General features: G+C 44.2%; 6 non-coding genes across 6 annotated transcripts; 2 read left to right on the forward strand and 4 right to left on the reverse strand.

Moving 5' to 3' along the window:
* Positions 1-142: 142 nt before the first annotated feature.
* Positions 143-214, reverse strand: trnac-gca (transfer RNA cysteine (anticodon GCA)). The gene has a single exon. It is a non-coding gene; the product is annotated as a tRNA-Cys (tRNA).
* Positions 215-2182: 1968 nt separating this feature from the next.
* On the reverse strand, positions 2183-2254 carry trnac-gca (transfer RNA cysteine (anticodon GCA)). Its single transcript has one exon. It is a non-coding gene; the product is annotated as a tRNA-Cys (tRNA).
* Positions 2255-9858: 7604 nt separating this feature from the next.
* Positions 9859-9931, reverse strand: trnac-gca (transfer RNA cysteine (anticodon GCA)). Its single transcript has one exon. It is a non-coding gene; the product is annotated as a tRNA-Cys (tRNA).
* A 2667-nt stretch (positions 9932-12598) lies between these two features.
* trnac-aca (transfer RNA cysteine (anticodon ACA)) lies at positions 12599-12670 on the forward strand. The gene has a single exon. It is a non-coding gene; the product is annotated as a tRNA-Cys (tRNA).
* A 9135-nt stretch (positions 12671-21805) lies between these two features.
* On the forward strand, positions 21806-21877 carry trnac-gca (transfer RNA cysteine (anticodon GCA)). Its single transcript has one exon. It is a non-coding gene; the product is annotated as a tRNA-Cys (tRNA).
* Positions 21878-22279: 402 nt separating this feature from the next.
* On the reverse strand, positions 22280-22352 carry trnas-acu (transfer RNA serine (anticodon ACU)). The gene has a single exon. It is a non-coding gene; the product is annotated as a tRNA-Ser (tRNA).
* Positions 22353-23108: the final 756 nt, after the last annotated feature.

Genomic DNA, 23108 nt, shown 5'->3' on the forward strand with positions numbered 1-23108 from the left:
TCAAAACCCCAATCCACACCTTCATCACCTCAAGGATCGATTGTTGGTGAAAAGCAGTTATGAGGAGTTATTATTATCACTGAGCTGGTGCGGAGGGAGGGCGATATCATGAGTGCTGATTTGTGAAACATAAAGGTTATGGAGGGGCCATCCAGATTTGAACTGAGGACCTCTTGATCTGCAGTCAAATGCGCTACCACTGAGCTATAGCCCCAGATCCATAGTACAATGTGATGGGTTTCACAATAAAGTATCCCATAGTACAGGACACCATCAGTGATTTAAAAAGTGTCGAAGAGTTGTGGTCATTTCAAGAAATTCATAAACAATGTAAAACATTGCTTTAAATGGCATCAAACTGTTTATTCAGTATTATTATTAATGGTTATAATAATCATAGACATGGTACAGAAGGTCAGGCTGTGTAACTTTCATTTACTTCTGATCATATAAAGTTCTGTGAGGGAGCACCCGGATTTCAACTGAGAAACCTTGTGATTTGCAGTCAAATGCTCCACCACTGAGCTATACCCCCAGATCCATATGTACATTTTATGGGCTTCAGAATTAAATAGTCCACAGTACAGGACACCATCAGGGATTTAAAAAGTGTAGAAGAGATGGCATTAAACTGTTTATACAGTATTCTTATTAAAGATCACAATAATCACAGACATGCAGCAGAAGGGAGGTCTGTGCAACTTTCCTTTACTTCTGATCAAATAAAGTTCTGTGAAGGGACACCCAGATTTGAACTGGGGGAAACGGCTTAATCAGCAATCAAATACTCCACCACTGAGCAATACTTCCACACAGGAAGCTTTCTTTAGCACTGTCTATTGACCTACACTGCCCAATTCAAATACAGTTCTTTTTTGCTGCAATATTGCAAAAACAAACATCATTTGAAACCTTGAGTGAGGCAGCTGTCCCAGTGATTTTTGGTTTAAATTGTGAAATCTAACTCAGGCCCAAATCCCATCGTGCAGGACACCATCGACCTGGGAAACAGGAGCAGAGAAGATGACGTCAATCCACAAATACTTTGCTTGACGCTAAACTCGTCTTTTAAGAGTCCGATATCTTTGGCTCTAAAATGCCTGTGGGGAATTATTATTTATTAAAATATCAAACAGCTGGTTTACAAGGACACAAATTGCAGTGTCTTTATTTGTGAAACTGAAGCTTGCTGAGGGGTTATCCAGATTGAAACTGGAATCCTTTTAATCTGTCGTCCAATGCTCTACCTTGGAGCTGTAACCCCAACTACAGTACACTGGGGGCAGCATTCATCCACTTTCAAACACCCACTGTTTATTTATGATCCGAAGGATTTTCCCACGTTCCCTGATCATTGCTCCTAATTCCCGGTGGCCTCACAGTGGCACCTTGTTCAATGGCACAAAACGGGGCCTGAATCTGTCTCACACTGGTAGATAAGTGGGGCCAAGTTTAACTTCAGTCACGGTAATTATTATTCAAATGATCTTCACAGCAATGATTGAAACTGAAGTCACCCTTTGGTAACACGACCATGAGGCAAAGGGGCAAACTGTATATTCCACTTTGTTGTTAAGGGGACAACTGGATTTAACCAGGGGACTTCACCATTTAGAGGGAAAAGCTGTTGGTGGCAAGGCCGGCGTTTATTGCCCATCCCTGGTTGCCCCTTGAGAAGTTGGTGGGGGGCCTTCTTCTTGAACTGCTGCAGTCTGTGTTGTGCAAGTGCTCCCAGGTTGGGAATTCCAGGACTTTGACTCAGCGACAATGAAGGAATGGGCGATATATGTCACAAGACAGGATGGCGTGCGATTTGACGGGGAAGTTGGAGGTGATGGTGTTCTGATGCACCTGCTGCCCTCGTCCTTCGAGGTGGTGGAGGTCGGGGGTTTGTGAGGTGCTGCCAAAGAAGCCTTGGCGAGTTGCTGCAGTGCATTTGTGAATCTTGCTCCACATTTACTTCTATGCTCCACAAAAACAGCACTGAGTGGACACCTGGCTTCAACAAATAACCTCTTGATCTCTGCCCCCACCATCAAAATCCCCAATCCACATCTTAAACACCTCAAGGATTGATTGCTGCTGAAAAGTGGTTATGAAGATTTGTTGTTCATGATCACTGAGCTGGTGTGGAGGGAGGATGATTTCATGAATCCTTATTTGTGAAACATAAAGGTCATTGAGGGGGCACCCAGATTTGAACTGGGGACCTCTTGATCTGCAGTCAAATGCTCTACCACTGAGCTATACCCCCACACTGCATATGTTTATTAGCACTGTCTATTGACCTATACTGCCATGTCACTCTGATTTTCAAGAAAGGAGAGAGAGGGAAATCAGGGAATTATAGACCAGTTCGCCTACCATCTGTTGTGGGGAAAATGCTGGAGTCTATAATTCAGGATAGGGTGACTGAACACCTCGAGAATTTTCAGTTAATCAGAGAGAGCCAGCATGGATTTGTAGAAATGCATAAAGAGATACCTGACCATATTAACTCTCTCTAATACACCTAACCCACGAATGTAGAAATGCATGATGGATATTTGACTATATTAACTGACCAGCTAATTCAATTTAAAGCTCACATAATAGTTTCTCATGAAAACACACAGAGAAGCACAATTGTGTAATTACGTTTAAGCCTTGGTATGTTGATAATTAAGTTAGCTGAGCAGGTGCTTAGTACCGTCTGGCCCCCCGAGCAGATAAGGGTATTGCTGACTACAAAAATATAATGACAATACAGTTTCTTGAAAGGCCATGTGGCCTTGAGACTGACTTCAGCCCTACTGATAACCAGGACAGAAATGTGGGAAGGATGAGAATGCTCAGGCCTACGAGGCCTACGTGCCTAGATAATAAAGGGCTATGGGCGTTCGGGGGGGGGGAAGGCTCTCTACTTGATTGACCAACTACCTGAGCCAATAAAGAATGTATGTGTACGCCCATATTCTGTGACAGGTGGGCGTCGTTACTGAACTGTATAAACGTGAGCTGTTTCTTGAACTGAGCGAAGACGTAGCCTCAACCATTGTTTGAGGTACACTTCCACTTGTCTGAATCAAGTGTTTGGGAGTTAATGCATTGTATAGAATAAGTAATATTAAGTTTAAGTTTTCGACAGATTTGTGAAAGGTAGTTCGTGCCTGACAAACCTGATTGAATTTTTTGAAGAGGTGACTAAAGTAGTGGACAGGGGAATGTCAATGCATGTTATTTATATGGACTTCCAGAAGGCATTTGATAAGGTCCCACATAAGAGACTGTTAGCCAAGATAGAAGCCCATGGAATCGAGGGAAAAATACGGACTTGGTTAGGAAGTTGGCTGAGCGAAAGGCGACAGAGAGTAGGGATAATGGGTAGGTACTCACATTGGCAGGATGTGACCAGTGGAGTCCCACAGGGATCTGTCTTGGGGCCTCAATTATTCACAATATTTATTAACGACTTAGATGAAGGCATAGAAAGTCTCATATCTAAGTTTGCCGATGACACAAAGATTGGTGGCATTGTAAGCAGTGTAGATGAAAACATAAAATTACAAAGCGATATTGATAGATTAGGTGAATGGGCAAAACTGTGGCAAATGGAATTCAATGTAGACAAATGTGAGGTCATCCACTTTGGATCAAAAAAGGATAGAACAGGATACTTTCTAAATGGTAAAAAGTTAATAACAGTGGATGTCCAAAGGGACTTAGGGGTTCAGGTACATAGATCATTGAAGTGTCATGAACAGGTGCAGAAAATAATCAAGAAGGCTAATGGAATGCTGGCCTTTATATCTAGAGGACTAGAGTACAAGGGGGCAGAAGTTATGCTGCAGCTATACAAAACCCTGATTAGACCGCACCTAGAGTACTGTGAGCAGTTCTGGGCACCGCGCCTTCGGAAGGACATATTGACTTTGGAGGGAGTGCAGCGTAGGTTTCCTAGAATGATACCCGGACTTCAAGGGTTAAGTTACGAGGAGAGATTACACAAATTGAGGTTGTATTCTCTGGAGCTTAGAAGGTTAAGGGACGATCTGATCGAAGTTTATAAGATATTATGTGGAATGTATAGGGTGGATAGAGAGAAACTATTTCCGCTGGTTGGGGATTCTAGGAGTAGGGGGCACAGTCTAAAAATTAGAGCCAGACCTTTCAGGAGCGAGATTAGAAAACATTTCGACACACAAAGGGTGGTAGAAGTTTGGAACTCTCTTCCGCAAACGGCAATTGATACTAGCTCAATTGCTAAATTTAAATCTGAGATAGATAGCTTTTTGGCAATCAAAGGTATTAAGGGATATGGGCCAAAGGCAGGTATATGGAGTTAGATCACAGATCAGCCATGATCTTATCAAATGGCGGAGCAGGCACGAGGGGCTGAATGGCCTACTCCTGTTCCTATGTTCCTATGTCCCAATGCCCAATTCAAATACAGTTCTTTACAGCTGTAATATACCCAAAACAAACAACATTTTCAAAGTTAAATGAGGCAGCTGTCCCAGTGATTTTTGTTTTAAATTGTGAAATCTAACTCAGGCCCAAATCCCATCGTGCAGGACACCATCGACCTGGGAAACAGGAGCAAAGCAGATGAAGTCAATCCACAAATACTTTGCTTCACGCTAAACTCATCTTTTAAAAGACTGATATCATTGAAAAGTGTCTCTAAAATGCTAGTGGGGAATTATTACTCATTAAAATATCACACAACTCGTGTAGAAGGACACAAATTGCAGTGTCCTTGTTTATGAAACTGAAGCTTGCTGAGGGGCTATCCAGATTTAGACTGGAATCCTTTTAGTCTGTAGCCCAATGCTCAACATAAACAGCACTGAGTGGACACCTGGCTTGGAACAAATAACCTCTTGATCTCAGCCTCCACCATCAAAACCCCCAATCCACACCTTCATCACCTCAAGGATTGATTGGAGATGAAATGTGGTTATGAGGAGGAATTATTACTGATTATAATGATCACTGAGCTGGTGTGAAGGGAGGGCAACATCATGAATCCTTATTTGTGAAACATAAAGGGGGACACCAAGATTTAAACTGGGTAACCTCTTCATCTATAGCCAAATGCTCTACCACTGAGCTATACCCCCAAATCCATATCAGTATTTGATGGGCTTCAGAATAAAATGGTCCATAGTACAGGACACCATCAGGGATTTAAAAAGTGAAGAAGAAATGGGGTCATTTCGAGAAATTCTTAGACAATGTGAAACATTGCTTTCAATGGCATCAAACTGTTTATACAGTCACGGTAATTATTATTCAAATGATCTTCACAGCAATGATTGAAACCGAAGTCACCCTTTGGTAACACGACCATGAGGCAAAGGGGCAAACTGCATATTCCACTTTATTGTTCAGGGGGCAACTGGATTTAACCAGGGGACTTCTCGATTTAAAGGCAAAAGCTGTCCTCCCGAGCTATAAACCACCACAGAAATGTACAAAGTGTTCTAAACCCAAAGGAGGGAACATTTTTTTTCCAAAAAATATACTTTATTCATAAAATTTGCAGCAAAACATACAATACACTTGTCATATCACATTCCAAACGTACACAATACAGATTATACAATTTGCAGGTTACATCAAGTACAGTTCAATGAACACATTGTACATAATTACAGTTCATGACACTCTGGGGTGTCTCATTGCATTATACTCAATACAGATTATTGATTACAGATTCATTACAGGTACATTACAGATTCATTACAGGTACATTACAGCAATTTGAATTTTACATTCTGCCCGGGGTGGGGGGGTTTTCCCTGATTGCAGCCCCTCGGTATACAATGGCGGGAAGGCTCTAAATGGTTGCCTTACCCCACAGAGCCTTTGCGGTGGCCACACCCAGCTTCAGTGCGTCCCTCAGCACGTAGTCCTGGACCTTGGAATGTGTCAGTCTGCAACACTCGGTCGAGGACAGCTCCTTGCACTGAAAGACCAGCAGGTTTCGGGCAGACCAAAGGGCGTCTGTCACCGAGTTAATGGTCTTCCAGCAGCAGTTGATGTCCGTCTCAGTGTGCGTCCCCGGGAACAGCCCGTAGAGCACAGAGTCCTGTGTTACGGAACTGCTCGGGATGAACCTGGACAGATACCACTGCATCTCTCTCCAGACCTTCTTTGCAAAGGCGCATTCCAGAAGGAGATGGGTGACGGTCTCGTCTGCACCGCAGCCTCCTCGGGGACAGCGTGCGGTGGCGCTGAGAGTCCGGGACTGCATGAAGGATCTGACGGGAAGGGCCCTTCTCACCACCAGCCAAGCTAGGTCTTGGTGCTTGTTTGAAAGTTCTGGCGATGAGGCGTTCTGCCAAATGACATTGACAGTCTGCTCGGGTAACCAACTGACAGGATCCATCATCTCCTTTTCCTGCAGGGTCTCGAGGACGTTATGTGCGGACCACTTACTGATCGCCTTGTGGTCGAAAGAGTTTTTTTGCATAAACTTTTGGACGAGGGACAGGTGGGGTGGAACGGTCCAACTGGACGGATTGTTCCCTGGCAGCGTGGCCAGGCCCATCCTTCGCAACACCGGGGACAGGTAGAACCTCAGCACGTAGTGACATTTTGTGTTTTCGTACCAAGGGTCCACGCAAAGCTTGATGCAGCCGCACACGAAAGTGGCCATCAGGATGAGGGCCACGTTGGGCACGCCTTTCCCCCCTTTCTCTGGAGATTTGTACATCGTGTAACTGCGGACACGGTTCATTTTTGATCTCCAGATAAAACGGACGATGGCTCGGGTGACTGTCACGGCGCAGGAGCGAAGTATGGGCCAGACCTGTGCCAAGTACAGCAACACCGAGAGCACCTCGCACCTGATGACCAGGTTCTTGCCCACGATCAAGAGGGATCGTCGATCTCACAGTCCCAGTCTCTGCCTCACCTTGGAAATACGCTCCTTCCAGTTCTTGGTGCATGTCCCGGCCCCCCCGAACCAGATCCCCAGCACCTTCAGGTAATCCGACCTAACGGTGAAGGGGACAAAGGATCGGTCGGTTCAGTTCCCAAAGAACATGGCCTCGCTCTTGCTACGATTTACCCTGGTCCCTGAGGCCAGTTCGAACTGGTCGCAGATGCTCATCAATCTGCGGACCGACAGCTGATCCGAGCAAAAGACGGCGATGTCGTCCATGTACAGGGAGGCCTTGACCTGAGTGCCTCCGCTGCCTGGGATCGTCACCCCTCTAACGCCCGCATCCCTCCTGATGGACTCGGCAAAGGGTTCAATGCAGCACACTAACAAGACGGAGGAGAGAGGACAGCCCTGCCTGACTCCAGATTTGATTGGGAAGCTTTCTGATTCCCACCCATTGATTGAAACTGCGCTACTGATGTTTGTGTAGAGCAGTCGGATCCAGTTGCGGATTCCCTCCCCAAACCCCATTTTGGAGAGCATGTACGCGTGGGATATTCTGTCAAAGGCCTTCTCCTGTTCCAGGCTGATCAGGCAGGTGTTCACCCCCCTGTCCTGTACGTAGGCGATCGTATCCCTGAGTAGCGCCAGGCTATCAGAGATCTTCCTGCCAGGCATGGGGCAGGTCTGATCGGGGTGAATTACCACCTCCAGGGCTGACTTGACCCAATTGGCGATGACCTCAGACAGGATTTTGTAGTCCACGTTAAGTAGTGAGATGGGTCGCCAATTTTTGATTTCTTCCCTCTCCCCCTTCCGCTTGTAGATGAGGGTGATGATGCCTTTCCGCATGGAGTCTGACATGCTGCCTGCCAGAAGCATACCCCCGTACACTTCCAGCAGGTCTGGGCCTATCCAGTCCCACAGAGCCGAGTACAACTCCACCAGTAAGCTGTCGCTCCCGGGAGTCCTACTCTTCTCAAAGGAACGGACAGCCTTCGTCAGTTCGTCCAGAGTTAGCGGTTGATCCAGACTCTCCCGCTTGCTGTCGTCTAGAACCTCCGTGATAGACGACAAGAAGGACTGGGAGGCCGCGCTGTCTGTGGGCTTCGCGTCGTACAGTCCAGCATAAAAGGATTTGCAGATCCTCATTATGTCGGGCTGCGAGGATGTGACCGAGCCGTGTCTCGGTATGAAGAAGATTCACACAGAGAATACACTCACTGAACTTGCAATTCTTCATTCACTAAACCCCTTTAAACAAAGGGTAGCTGGATTCAAACCCTGTAGTTAAATGTACCATCACTAACCTCTACCTATCACTGAAGCCGGTCTTTCTCTTGTCATTTTGTTTTTTAGACCGATGATGCATTTTCTACAAACTCCAACAGAAGAATTTCAGCCTCCGTCCCAACACATGTTCCACTCTGTTCACTCGGGGCTTTGAGTGTGTCTCCCCCTTGTGGGGAGCAGTGAGATTCAATGCTGCAGGAGCACAAAATAAAAGTTATTTTGCACAAATATTTTAACTGATTCCTCTGCATTTAATCAGTGTAAACAATCACTATCCACACCGGCATCACTATTACATTCTTCAATTTTGGGGCACCGCTCCTCAGGAAGGATCAATTGGCCTTGGAGGGGGTGTAGCTCATATTCTCCAAAATGAGACTGGGGCATAGAGGGTTAAATTATGAGGACAGGTTGCATAAACTTGGTTTGTAATCTACTGAGTATCGAAGATTGAGGGGTGAGCTGATTGAGGTGCTTTAAATGTTCAAAGGATTTGATAGAGTAGATCCAGAGAAACTTATTAACTCTGGTGGGGGAATCAAGAACAAGAGGACATAATCTTAAAATTAGAGCGAGGCCATTTGAGAGTGAAATCAGGAAGCACGTCTTTAGACAAGGGCTAGTAGAAATCTAGAATTCACTCCCCCAAAAGGCTGTGGATGCTGGGGCAATTGAAGCTTTCAAGACTGAGATCGATAGATTTTTGTTGGGTGACGGTATCAAGGAATATGGAGCAAAGGCAGGTAAATGGAGCTGAGGTGCAGATCAGCCATGATCGAACAGACTGGCGGAGCAGGCTCGAGGGGCTGAATGGCCTACTCCTGCTCCTAGTATTCCTATGTTTCCTATGATCCTTAGGGTGGGATGGTCAGTAAGACCTCTCTGAGCAGCTGTTTATAGACCAGGAGCAGCAGAGGCCTACGATTCCTGGATCTGTTATTCAATGTACAAATGATTGACCAAATTTAACCAAACAAAACCTACTACTTGGGGTAAATTCCCTGCAGTGACGGGACAACAATGGAGGCCTAAACCACACCTCTGCAAAGGTGATTTCTGTGACAGTGCAAAATAATTGCTTATCATCCTCCTGTTATTTTTTTTGTACACATTCTTGGGATTTGGGCATCACTGGCAAGGCTGGCATTTATTGCCCATCCTTGGTTGCCCCTTGAGAATGTGGTGATGGGCCTTCTTCTTGAACCACTGCAGTTTATGTTGTGCAAGTGCACTCACAGTGCTGTTAGGTCTGGGCTTCCAGGATTTTGACCCAGCGACGATGAAGGTATGGGCGATATACTTCACAAGTCAGGGAAGTATGCGATTTGACGGGGAACTTGGAGGTGATGGGGTTCCCATGCACCTGCTGTCCTTGTCCTTCCAGCCGAGGAGGTCGGGGGTTTGTGAGGTGCTGCCGAAGAAGCCTTGGCGAGTTGCTGCAGTGCATTTGTGAATCTTGCTCCACATTTACCTTTATACTCAACATAAACAGCACTGAGTGGACACCTGGCTTCAAACAAATAACCTCTTGGTCTTTGCCTCCACCATCAAAATCCCCAAGCTATACCTTCATCACCTCAAGGATTGATTGCTGGTGAAAAGTGGTTATCAGGAGTAATTGTTAATGACGACTGAGCTGATATGGAGGGAGGGCGACATCATGAATTGTTATTTATGAAACATAAAGGTTATGGAGGGGGCACCCAGATTTGAACTGGGGAACCTCTTGATCTGCAGTCAAATGCTCTACCACTGAGCTATACCCCCACATTGGAAGGGTTTGTTAGCACTGTCTATTGACCTACACTGCCCAATTCAAATACTGTTCTTTGCTGCTGCAAGATTCCCAAAACAAACATCGTTTGAAACCTTGAGTGAGGCAGCTGTCCCAATCATTTTTGTTTTAAATTGTGAAATCTAACTCAAGCCCAAATCCCATCGTGCAGGACACCATCGACCTAGGAAACAGGAGCAGAGAAGATGACGTCAATCCACAAATACTTTGCTTGACGCTAAACTCATCTTTTAAAAGTCTGATATCTTTGGCTCTAAAATGCTGGTGGGGAATTATTACTAATTAAAATATCACACAGCTGGTTTACAAGGACACAAATTGCAATGTCCTTATTGATGGATCTGAAGCTGGCTGAGGGGCTATCCAGATTTAGACTGGAATCCTTTTAATCTGTAGTCCAATGCTCAACCATGATCTCACTGAATGGCGGAGCAGGCTTGAGGGGCTGAATGGCCTACTCCTGTTCCTATTATTTCTACGTTTCCTATGTTCCTCAGGTTGGGATGGTCACGAAGACCTCTCTGAGCAGCTGGTTATAGACCAGGAGCAGCAAAGGCCTACGGTCCCCGTATCTGTTATTCAATGTATGAATGATTGAATCCCTCGATTAGATTACGTTTCTGCAATCACCCCAGGTATCTGTAATTCTCTCCGTAAGTGAAGTACACGGTTGAGTCGTTATGTTGAAGTTCTCAGGGGACCTCCCAGTTCCATGGGATCTGCTGACAAATTCACCGCAAACAAGAAATATTATTTGACAATATTTTTTCTGTTCACTTACTGTGGTCATTTCCTCAGTAAACAGGCTAGGAAGCATTTCACCTGTTTGTTTACATCTGCACATCCAGGCCTCATTTACAACTTGTGTTTAACCCATTCCCACCTCTTAACAATCGACAATCCCAAGATAAACAAGCACCTGAGCCCACGAACCAACCTCAAATCCCAAGAATTACGCAGTTTAATGGGAATTAGCATTTGTTTCCCTCTTGGCGACAGCTTCCAAAGAATGGATTTGACCAAACAAAACCTGCTACTCTGGGCAAATACCCTGCAGTGACAGGACACCAGTGGAGGCCTAAACCACACTTCTGTCAAGTTGCTTTCTGTGACAGTGTAAAATAATTGCTTATCATCCTCCTGTTATTTTTTTGTATTCATTCTCGGGATTTGGGCATCGCTGGCAAGGCCGGCATTTATCACCCATCCCTCGTTGCCCCTTGAGAAGGTGGTGGTGGGCCTTCTTCTTGAACTGCTGCAGTCCGTGTGGTGAAAGTGCTCCCACAGTGCTGTTAGGTAGGGATTTCCAGAATTTTGACCTAGCGACGATGAAGGAATGGGCGATATTTGTCTCAAGACAGGATGGTGTGCGACTTGGCGGGGATGGTGTTCCAATGCACCTGCTGCCCTTGTCCTTCCAGGTGGTGGAGGTGCTGTCGAAGAAGCCTTGACGAGTTGCTGCAGTGTATTTGTGAATCTTGCCCCACATTTACCTTTATGCTCAAGATAAACAGCACTGCGTGGATACCTGGCTTCAAACAAACAATCTCTTGATCGCTGCCTCCACCATCAAAACCCCAATCACCTCAAGGATTGATTGTTGGTGAAAAGTGGTTATAAGGATTTATTATTACTGGTTGTAATGATTGCTCAGCTGGTGTGGAGGGAGGGCTACATCATGAATCCTTATTTGTAAAACATGAAGATCATTGAGAGCACACCTAGATTTGAACTAGGAACCTTTATGATCTGCAGTCAAATGCTTTATCGCTGAGCTATACCCCCAGATCACTAGATGTAGTTTATGGGCTTCAGAATAAAATGGTCCATAGTACAGGACACCATCAGGGATTTAAAAAGTGAAGACGAGATGGAGCAATTTCAAGAAATTCTTAGACAATACGAAACATTGCTTTCAATGGCATCAAACTGTTTATACAGTATTATTATAATTATAGATATGGTGCAGAAGGTAGGGCTGTGTAACTTTCCTTTACTTTTGATGACATAAAGCTCTGCGAGGGGGCACCCAGAATTGAACCAGGGAATCTCTTGATCTGCAGTCAAGTGCTCTACCACTGAGCTACAGTAAAAAAACCACAGTTCTTTACTGCTGCAATATACCCAAAACAAACATCATTTTCAACCTTGAGTGAGGCAGCTGTCCCAATCATTTTTGTTTTAAATTGTGAAATCTAACTCAGGCCCAAATCCCATTGTGCAGGACACCATCTACCTGGGAAACAGGAGCAGAGAAGATGATGTCAATCCACAAATACTTTGTTTGACGCTAAACTCATCTTTTAAAAGTCCGATATCTTTGGCTCTAAAATGCTTGTGGGGAATTATTACTAATTAAAATATCACACAGCTGGTTTACAAGGACACAAATTGCAGTGTCTTTATTTATGAAACTGAAGCTTGCTGGGGGGGGTTATCCAAATTTAAACTGGAGTCCTTTTAATCTTTAGTCTCATGCTCTACCTTGGAGCTGTCACCCCAACTACAGTACACTGGGGGCAGCATTCATCCACTTTCAAACACCCGCTTTTTGTCTCTCAAGTGATAGTTGGCTGCACAACATCTGCTGTCTTTTTCCTACTGGAATACTGAACTCATCAGTCCCATTGTGGACAGCAGGGGGTATAGCTCAGGGGTAGAGCATTTGATTACAGATCAAGCGGTCCCTGATTCAAATCCAGGTGCCCCCTTTGTGTCATTTTACAGCAGTTGTTCAACTGTCGCACCAAGGCAGCAAGAGCCATGGTTCGAAGGCTTCAGGTGCCATTTTGTGGTGTTAGTAGCTTTACTGAGCAATCTTATAGATGCTATATTGAGAACCGTGAGTTGGCACAAACACTGGAATGTGGGAATATTTCTGAGTACTGTAAATAAACAGTACAACATTGGATCATGAGTGAGCATTCCATCTGGTTGCAATGTCATTGGGTTGTATTTATGAAAGCGTTGCCCCATTATTTGGCTTACTGCACAGAAATCTGTTTCATGTTTGAAGTCACGACTTGCTGTCACTGGGAGTATCACTCAGGGGTGAAATATTTAACACAGGATCACAGATGTCCCAAGTTCAAATCTGGGTGCTCCCTGTGTGTTTCTGCCTTTCCAAACTGATTGAAGCCTTCGTAGTGAAAGCAATAAATACACAGTGAAGGGTTCCTCCAAAGGAAAACCAGTATATGGTTAAAAATTATTTCAGAGCTTATTTTGTGACCTTGGTATCACGGACTCATCTCACATTTTACAAAGAATTATATAGAATCTACAGCACAAAAACAGGCCATTCAGCCCAACTGGTCTATGCCAGCGTTTATGCTCCATATGAGCCTCTTTCCACCCCTTATCAGGGTATCCTTCTATTCCTTTCTCCCTCATGCATTTCTCTAGTTTCCCTTTAAATGCATCTATGCTATTCACCTCAACTAATCCTTGTGGTAGTGAGTTCCACATTCTTACCACTCTCTGGGTAAAGAAGTTTCTCCTGAATTACCTATTGGATTTATTGGTGACTATTTTATATTTATGACCTCTAGTTTTGTTCTCCCCACAAGTGGAAACATCTTCTCTGCGTCTACCCTATCAAACCCTTTCATAATTTTAAACACCTGTATTTAGTCACCTCTCATCCTTCTCTTTTCTAGAGAAAAGTGCCTTTAAAATACATACTGAAATACGCCAATCCAGATCTTACCTCATTGGCCTAAAACAGTGGCCAATAAATTGCTAAGTTACACAGAGGCTAAGTGTTACAAAGATCACAGCTTTCTACACAAGTACATACGGTAGGAAAATATTCTCTTTCCGGCGATTCAGCTCTGTACTTAGTTCTGCCAGAATAGCAGAGAGTGAAAGTCCTTTGACCTGTTGAATCCAGTTGTTCCTGAACACCAAGAAAAATTTGCATAAAATGTCCTACCTACTTATGTCGGCATGTTGGGGGCCGATCTAATTTGGTCGACGTAAACGGATCGCAGGTTTTTTTACTTACGAGAAACTGTTGCTTACCTGCTCCTGTCATGTTGGCGGTGACAAGAATCAAACACAGTCTTTATGTTGTTTCCCCCGAGTACACAGTTGTCCCTTGATGCAGTAATTTTTGTCCGGGTGCACAAGGCTGTCTCGTCCATGTCCTAAATTGGCCCGAATTATAATCCCGTATCACATGTGAAGATAAGAGCCTCTTGACATAAGTGGTAATCAGAGACAGCCTTTAATACTGTTAGAGACTTAAACAATTTGTCAGATTAAGCCTGCCAGAGTTTATATCAACGTCAACATATTTGGTGTTATGCACTGTTGTCCAATACGTTAGCTATTAGCCACATATGGTTAATTGGGCTAATTGCATTTTTGATTAATATGCATGTGAACTTTAACCTTTTTGTGCGTTTGTTAGTAAAATGGTACGGTGAAAAGCAGAGAATGCGAGTGTTTTTTGATTGTTGTTTGATCTTTTCTTCCTTTGTTACTGAATGGTGATAGATGTTTGTTAAGTAGATATACACATGTGAAGTCCATTTACCTGTATTGTGTAAGTAAGGCATTTTCATAGAACCATAGAATCTTAGAACACAGAAGGAGGCCATTCGACCCCTCGTGCCTGTGCCATCTCTTTGAAAGAGCTGTCCAATTAGTTCCACTCCCCCACTCTTTCCCCATAGCCCTGCAAGTTTTTCTTTTTTTACTAAACTTAGTCCATGTGGCCAAAACGGTGTTGCCTGTGGCTAGTCAGCAATTCCTATTGGACAACACGGTATTAATGTGCAGAGAACATAAGAACATAAGAAATAGGAGCAGGAGTAGGCCAATCGGCCCCTTGAGCCTGCTCCGCCATTCAATAAGATCATGGCTGATCTGATCCTAACCTCAAATCTAAATTCATGTCCAATTTCCTGCCCGCTCCCCGTAACCCCTAATTCCCTTTACTTCTAGGAAACTGTCTATTTCTGTTTTAAATTTATTTAATGATGTAGCTTCCACAGCTTCCTGGGGCAGCAAATTCCACAGACCTACCACCCTCTGAGTGAAGAAGTTTCTCCTCATCTCAGTTTTGAAAGAGCAGCCCCTTATTCTAAGATTATGCCCCCTAGTTCTAGTTTCACCCATCCTTGGGAACATCCTTACCGCATCCACCCGATCAAGCCCCTTCACAATCTTATATGTTTCAATAAGATCGCCTCTCATTCTTCTGAACTCCAATGAGTAGAGTCCCAATCTACTCAACCTCTCCTCATATGTCCACCCCCTCATCCCTAGGATTAACCGAGTGAACCTTCTTTGTACTGCCTCGAGAGCAAGTATGTCTTTTCTTAAGTATGGAGACCAAAACAGTATGTAGTATTCCAGGTGCGGTCTCACCAATACCTTATATAACTGCAGCAATACCTCCCTGTTTTTATATTCTATCCCCCTAGCAATAAAAGCCAACATTCCGTTGGCTTTCTTGATCACCTGCTGCACCTGCAAACTAACTTTTTGATTTTCTTGCACGAGGACCCCCAGATCCCTTTGTACTGCAGTACTTTCCAGTTTCTCGCCATTAAGATAATAACTTGCTCTCCGATTTTTCCTGCCAAAGTGCATAACCTCACATTTTCCAATATTGTATTGCATCTGCCAAATCTCCGCCCACTCACCCAGCCTGTCTATATCCCCTTGTAGGTTTTTTATGTCCTCCTCACTCTCTACTTTCCCTCCCATCTTTGTATCATCTGCAAACTTAGAAGTGACTGAGACTTTGCTTTATTGTCAATATGTCAAAATAAATACATTTGAGATAAGTGGGTAGGACTGTAGTGCATTTTGATTGCAGAGAGATTTTGGTATGTTTGGCCTGTTAGTACGGCTGTGCATTTAGAGAGAGCAACGTGTGATCGTGAGTTGAGACCATTTGTCTGGTCTTGGTCCTTTGGATTCAGTTGAGCTATGGGGAGGGACCAAAGGGTTATGGCCCACATTAAATAGTGGTCTTGCTGGTTGCAGTTGCTGCCCTTCTCTGGCTTCAGGCAGGGATTTGTTTTGATTTATTTCCCATTCCTGTGTTGGTCTCTTTGGTGTCCTTTCACTTTTGTTATCTGGAGCACTGAATGCCATTTTATTTTTAAAATTAAGCACTATGCCTTTGGGAGATGGGAGGATACAGAACATTGAACAACAAATTGCATTTACATAGCGCCTTTAACATAGTAAAAACATCCCTAGATGATTCGCAGGCACGTTATCAAACAAAATTTGACACCGAACCACAAAGAGATATTAGGACATTGACCAAAAGCTTGGTCAAAGAAGTAGATTTTAAGTAGCGACTTAAAGGAGGAGAGAGAAGTTGAGAGGTGGAGAAGTTTAAGGAGGGAATTCTGGAGCCTAGGGCCTGTGCAACTGAAGGCACGACCGCCAATGGTGGAGCGATGAAAATCGGGGATGCGGAAGAGGCCAAAATTGGAGGAGCGCAGAGATCTCGGACGGTTGTAGGGCTGGAGGAGGTTACAGAAGTAGGGAGGGGCCAGGCCATGGCGGGATTTGAACACAAAGATGAGAATTTTAAAATCAAGGCATTGCTAAGCCAGAAGCCAATGTAGGTTAGCAAGCACAGGGGTGATGGGTGAATGGGACTTGGTGCAAGTTTGGATATGGGCAGAAGAGTTTTGGATGAACCCAAGTTTATGGTGGATCGAAGGTGGGAGGCCAGACAGGAGGGCATTGGAATAGTTGGGTCTGGAGGTAACAAAGTCATGGATGAGGGTTCCAGCTGCAGATGAGCTGAGGCAGGGTCGGAGACAGGCGATATTACAGAGAGGAAGTAGGCGGTACTTGTGATGGAGAGGATATGGGGTCAGAAGCTCGGCCCAGGGTTAAATCAGACGCTGAGATTGCAAGCAGTCCGGTTCAGCCTCAGACAGTGGTCAGGGAGGGGGATGGAATCGGTGGCTAGGGAACGGAGTTTGCGGCTGTAAGGGGTTTCTGGTTTAAGGCAACGTATCCTCCTCGATGCTTTGCAACAAGAAGTCTCTCATATTGTCTCACTCTCCTGACATGAATGTTAGAACATGGTAGGTGGAGGGTTTAAATATTCACTGTGAAATTTATTTAAATGACATTATACTGAATATTTTTTTCAACCTAAACTTTGCCCCCAAATAATATCATTGTGAGAAGGACTCAAGACTCTATTTTGTGCGGTTGCCCATATTCATCTAAGTGATCTCATGGATCCTTGTGAGGGCACTAAATCCCTGAGGCGATGCACTAATACTGGAATGGGGCAAGATTCCTCGTGTTTTATATTGGATGAAAGTTGCACCCACCAGCTGGGTGATTAAAAGTTCTCCTCCTCAAGAGGTGCGATATGGAACTTGCTGCTGCTGAAAATGATTATTTTAGCCTAGCTCACTAAAATCTCTTATATTTGAAGGTAGAGATTGGATGCAATGGTGGGTATAGCTCAGTGTTAGAGCATTTGACTGCAGATGAGTAGGTCCCCAGTTCAAATCTGGGTGCTCCCTTTGAGATTTTGTTCATTGAAACTACATCTGCCAATCCATTTTTACAAAGGGTCTGTTAAAACCATAAGAACATAAGAAATAGGAGCATGAGTAGGCTATATGGCACATTGAGCCTGCTCCATCGTTCAATAAGATCAAGGCTGATCTTTGACCTCAACTCCACTTTCCCGCCCGATCCCCATAACCCATGATTCCCTTTGATGCCAAAAATCTATCGATCTCAGCCTTGAATGTACTCAACGACTGAGCATCCACAGCCCTCTGGGGTAGAGAATTCCAAAGATTCACAACTCTCTGAGTGAAGAAATTCCTCCTCATCTCAGTCTTAAATGGCCGACCCCTTATCCTGAGATTATGACCCCTAGTTCTAGACCCACCAGCCAGGGGAAACAGCCTCTCAGCATCTACCCTGTCAAGCCCTCTCAGAATCTTATATGTTTCAGTGAGATCACCTCTCATTCTTCTAAACTCCAGAGAATATAGGCCCATTCTACTCAATCTCTCCTCATAGGACAACCCTGTCATTCCAGGAATCAATCTAGTGAACCTTCATTGCAACGCTTCTAAGGCAAATATATCCTTCCTTTGATAAGGAGACCAAAACTGTACACAGTACTCCAGGTGTGGTTGCACTAAGACACTGCATAATTGCAGCAAGACTTCCTTACTCTTATACTCCAATCCCCTTGCAATAAAAGCTAACATACCATTTGCCTTCCTAATTGCTTACTGTACCTGCATGTTAACTTTCTGTGTTTTGTACCAATAATTCTTTCAGGCAATTATGATGTTAATCAATACAATATATTGCAACAAGCTTCTCCTGCAGTTCCATTATGGGTTGTTGAGGAGCTGAAAACTTAATAAGGTAAACTTCTGATAAGCAGCACAGCTTTGCTGAGCCCTTGAGCTTGTAATAACGAGAGATGTCTGGGGGCCTGTGGATTTATTCTGTGTTAATCTACAGATTGGAATCTTCAAATCCTGCTCTGATTGCATTTCCATCAAGCTGCAGGTGATAAGTGACAAGCTACACTGTGAATGAAGAAGTTAAGTGTTGTGCTCTATGCTAATCGACACATTGAAACATTAAGCAATGAGCCCCTGTATAAAGTTACCCCAATACCACCTACACCTCAGTCCTGTTGGGATTTTGGATTCATATAGCATCCATCTAATTTGACCATCACCCTCCTTTTATTTAATCTCTCTATATATTGCTGTGCCTCTCTCCCCTGCCTGTGTCTTTCTTTCTCACCCTATCTCACTTTTTCTTGATCTCGGACTAGTTCTCTTTTCTGTTCCTCTATCCCTCTCTCTGACCCCATCTCTCCACCCTCTCGGCCTCTCATTCTCATAAGCCTCTATTCTCCGAATCTTTCCTGCTGAGCTTCTTTCTCTCTCCCTACCTCGCATACTGCCCCTCTCTCCCTCTATCGGTATCTTGCTTCTCTTGTATTTAAATCTCTCCATGGCCTTGCCCTTCTCTATCTCTACATCCAGCTCAAGCCCGACAACCCATCCCTCGAAATCTCGTTCCTCTTACTCCAGCCTTTTGTGCATCATCCCTCTCCCTTCATTCCGCTATTGGTGGCCGTGCCTTCAGCCACCTAGGCCCCACATTCTGGAATACACTCTCTAAACCCTTCTTGCCTCTTCACCTCACCTCTTTTAAGATCCTCCTTAAAACCCATCTCTTTGAACAAGCTCTAGGTCACCCCTTTGAATATTTCCTTCTTTGGCTTGCGTCCATTTTTTCCCTTCTGCCTCTGTGAAGTGCCTTGTGCCATTTTTCTATATTAAAAACGCTGTATAAATGCAAGTTGCTGTCTTTGCCTCCACTTCTCTCTGTCTCCCTTCCTTTCAATCTATATTTCTCTCGATCTGTCCCTTTCTAAAACCTTTTTTTCCCCACCTTCTCCCTCTCTCCGCATTGTATTCAGGCACACATTCCTGGATGGTATGTCAACCTCCCCTTTGAAGCAGGGGTCAACATGCCTAAATTTTACTGCAAGCTTCTGCCTCTTAAAACAAACAGCCTTCGCAGCACCTGCCAGACTTTGCGAAACGTTTGTTCAGCTGTTTCCTTCGCTAAATATTTGCGACTGCAGCTAGTTCCTCTCTTGCTTCATTATAGTTTTTATTGAGGAAAAACGAGATTCCCATGAGGGGGGGCTGGGTGGAGTTTTCAACTTTTGCGTTCTCACTGTACTGGTGCATTTTTGGAACCATGCAGATTCATAAACCTAAACCTCATACCAGGTCTGGGCCAGCCTGAAGACAGAAGGGTCCTCGAGATGCCCGTTGCAATTCCAGGTCATGCAGCTCTATCTGATATTTAATAGTGAGCAGCGAAATCAGAGTGAACATGGGCGACCAATGCTGAATTCAGGAAACAGCGACAAGCAGGAAAAACTGCAGATTGAAATAAAGTAACACATAGGAGGAAAAAGACAGACAGACTTTGAAGGACAAGATCAAGAAGTGAGATATTAAGGGTAATAATAATACCTTCATTTATACGGTGCCCTATCGTGTCAAAACAGCCCAATGTGTTTCACAATCGATTTCATAAGAACATAAGAAATAGAAGCAGGAGAAGACCACAAGGCCCCTCGAGCCTGCTCCGCCATTCAGTAAGATCATGGCTGATCTTCGACCTCAACTCCACTTTCCCGTCCGATCCCCATATTCCTTGATTCCCAAAAATCTATCGATTTCAGTCTTGAATATACTCAATGACGAGCATCCACAGCTCTCTGGGATAGAGAATTCCAAAGACTCACAACCCTCTGAGTGAAGAAATTTCTCCTCATCTCGATCCTAAATGGCCGACCCCTTATCCTGAGACTGTGCCCTCTAGTTCTAGACTCTCCAGCCAGGGGAAACAGCCTCTCAGCATCAAATTCTTTTGACGTGCAGTGGCCGTTGTTATGTAGGCCAATGAACCAGCCATTCTGTACCAGCAATTTCCCACAAACAGCAATGAGACGATATAGGAATATAAGAACAGGAGTAGGCCATTCAGCCCCTCGAGCCTGTTCTGCCATTCAATTAGATCATGGCTGATCTGTATCCTAACTCCATCTACCCGCCTTGGTTCTGTAACCCTTAATACCCTTGCCTAACAAAATTCTATCAATCTCAGTTTTGAAATTTTCATTTGATCCCCAGCCTCAGCAGCTTTTTGGGGGAGAAAGTTCCAAATTTCTACTAACCTTTGTGTGAAGAAGTGCTTCCTGATATCGCCCCTGAATGGCCTAGTTCTAATTTTAAGGTTATGTTCCCTTGTTCTGGACTCTCCCTCACCAGAGGAAATAGTTTCTCTCTATCGACCCTATCAAATCCTTTAGAATCATAGAATCATAGAAAGGTTACAGCACGGAAGGAGGCCATTCGGCCCATCGAGTCCGCGCCGGCTCAATGCACGAGCAATCCAGCTAGTCCCACTCACTTAATTAACTTAAACATCTCAATTAGATCACCCCTTAACCAGTTGATTTGTATTTTGGTGGCATTAAGTAAGGGAAGAATGTTGGCCAGGACACAGGGAGCAATCCCTGCTCTTCTTTGAATGGGACATTTAACATCCTTCAATGGAACAGGGAGACAGGGCCTAGGTTTAACATGGAGGCCAAATTCAGGAGACGAAGAAAGAATTGGGGTAAAAATTACAATCTGATGGGGAAAAAAATGAAAAGAGACTCAGGGAACCTGCAATCAGAAAAATACTAACACCGACAGTGAAAAGGACAATCGTCATTTTATGGTGTGCACTGCTCACTTTGTTTGAGTACATGGGGTAGAGGGGTCCAGGATAGCAATCAGGAATGAGATCTCTGGCCGACTTTGGTCCTCTCTACCTAAGAGGGCAAAGGCCAGTTGAAACTTTCAAACTGCTGCCCTGACTGAGATCAGCAAACTCAGCACCAGCCAGGATCAATTTGGGACTTCCTTGGTCTGCACGACTCAGAACCACAATAAAAGAAAGAAAGAAAGACTTGCATTTTTATAGCACTATTCATGACCTCAAGACGTCTCGAAGTGCTTTACAGCCAATCAAGTACTTTCGAAGCGTAGTCACTGTTGCAATGTAGGGAACTAGGCAACGTATTTACCAACTAATCCATTAGGGGTTAGTGCTCCACAGAAAGTGTTATTACAGTGAGAGCTCTATTGACCAGCAACCTAACTGTGAAGACCTGGAATACAATGATATTATTAATCTTAGCAAGGTGTACCTGGAATTCTGCCAATTTTGTTAAACCTGTGTTGGATTGCAATTACTTATTGTTCAAATAAATGTCAAAGGACTGTTAAGCTATTGGGGGTATAGCTCAGTGGTAGAGCATTTGACTGCAGATCAAGAGGTCTCTGGTTCAAATCCAGGTGCCCCCTTTATTTTTTTTTCAAGGCAAAATTATTTTATAAAATTGAAACAACTAATTAATGGAGTTTATCATGCCACTTTACAAACATAGACCCACTTAACGGTTAAACACCTTCTATTAATAAAATTCAAGAAGGAGCTCGATAGATTTCTAGACACAAAAGGCATCGGGGAGAGAGCGGGAATATGGTATTGAGATAGGATCAGCCATGATCATATTGAATGGCGGAACAGGCTCGAAGGGCTGAATGGCCTACTCCTGCTCCTATTTTCCATGTAAAACACTCAGCAGGTCAGGCAGTATCTGTGGAGAAAGAAACAGAGTTTACATTTCAGGTCGATAACCGTTCATCAGAATTTCATTTCTTAGTTGGTTCCATTTTATAAAATGGACTTGTGTTGAATTAGGAAGGGGGCACTCAGACTTGAACTGAGGACCTCTTGATCTAGTAGTCAAATGCTCTACCACTGAGCTATACCCCCACCATTATGGTATCAATTATATTCTAATAGGTTAGAATGACTGAAAGATTTATAGAATCATAGAATCATAGAAGTTACAACATGGAAACAGGCCCTTCGGCCCAACATGTCCATGTCGCCCAGTTTATACCACTAAGCTAGTCCCAATTGCCTGCACTTGGTCCATATCCCTCTATACCCATCTTACCCATGTAACTGTCCAAATGCTTTTTAAAAGACAAAATTGTACCCGCCTCTACTACTGCCTCTGGCAGCTCGTTCCAGACACTCACCACCCTTTGAGTGAAAAAATTGCCCCTCTGGACCCTTTTGTATCTCTCCCAAGTAAAGTCGAGTAAAAGCTTCCAATTGAGTCAAAATATGCTCTGACAATTTGCCAGTCAGAGATTCACGCCCTATTTATTGTAAAGAATTCCAATGCATTGACCTTCACTTCCACTCACTGACTGACCAGCCCCACAAAGAATGGCTTCTTGGGTGAGTTAATGGAGGGAAGCTGGGGCAAATCTGGAACCAAATCCCACCATGTTCAGGGATGGAGCTGGAAAAAAGGGCATTAACAACCGAACATAAAATACCAAGGAAAAGATGCCCGTGTGGGACAAACCTAGGAGCTCTTGTCACGTCTCTCTGGCACTCTTCCCATGTGATAGTCAGGTCTTCTCTTGTCCCTCCATGCAAATTCTTTTAATTTTCTTGGTACTACTGTGATCAGTGCGTCTCTGAACCTTTCTCTCTTCCCAAGTTTCAGGAACA

Source organism: Heptranchias perlo, chromosome 30 (genome assembly GCF_035084215.1).
Source record: "Heptranchias perlo isolate sHepPer1 chromosome 30, sHepPer1.hap1, whole genome shotgun sequence".
Classification (NCBI taxonomy): Eukaryota; Metazoa; Chordata; class Chondrichthyes; order Hexanchiformes; family Hexanchidae; genus Heptranchias; species Heptranchias perlo.